At 51.0% G+C, this 784-nt stretch overlaps 1 protein-coding gene across 1 annotated transcript in view; it reads right to left on the bottom strand.

Moving 5' to 3' along the window:
• The window catches only part of RPH3A (rabphilin 3A), a 25,990-nt gene that overhangs the window by 15,611 nt on the left and 9,595 nt on the right, over window positions 1–784 (bottom strand). The gene's annotated exons all lie outside the window — the stretch shown is intronic.

The raw sequence follows: 784 nt of genomic DNA on the forward strand, positions 1-784 counted from the left end.
CGCTCTTCCCCAAGCGGGGTCCTGCTCCCGAGGGGCGGCTGCTGCCTTTGGTCCAGCCACCCCTTTCCCTGGTGCAGCTTCCAGCAGAGCCTCTCCTCTTCCAGCTACAGGAAGGCAACCAGGAGGAACGACACATCCCAGGGCCCACGTTGGCGTATTATATTCCCCTATAGCTTTATATTGCACGACCGTTAACTTCCACTGGCACTGCCGGAGAGCGGATCCTGGCCCCAGCTCCCACATCTGCACGCGTGCATAAAATCCACCGCGGTCGGCACCTTTGCACAAAGTGGTTTGGCATCAGCGGGGCAGCTTTTTCCCCCAAATGGAAACCTTTCCACCCAGTCCCAGCGGCTGCCTGCGGAAGCGCTGCGAGAGGAGAGCTTGGAGGACTGAATGAATTAATTACTTTTCTCATTTTCTAAGGAAAAAAAAGTAGCATATCATTTACTGTATGAAAATTCTTGGCCCTTTGAGTAAAATGCAAAAAGCCCACGGGAGAACGGGCTATAAAAACATACCTGTTTACTGCAAAGCTAAAAAAAAAAAAATAACCCACTTAAGTAACTTCTGAAAAAAAAAAACCAGCACTGGCAAAAGCTGTTTGCAAAGCAGGAGCCAGAGCCAGCTGCCTGCCGAGCACCCGAGAGCTGGCGGCGGGTTGTACGCTCAGTTAACCCAGAATCCTGGCCCTAAAAATAGCACTAGAAGGGAAAAAGGATGCATTATTTATGCCATTCAGCGAGGAAGGAGACAGAATGCAGAAAGGGAGGAGGAGACCCAA

The sequence above is a fragment of the Egretta garzetta genome, unplaced genomic scaffold (genome assembly GCF_000687185.1).
Source record: "Egretta garzetta isolate BGI_Z169 unplaced genomic scaffold, ASM68718v1 scaffold330, whole genome shotgun sequence".
Taxonomy (NCBI): domain Eukaryota; kingdom Metazoa; phylum Chordata; class Aves; order Pelecaniformes; family Ardeidae; genus Egretta; species Egretta garzetta.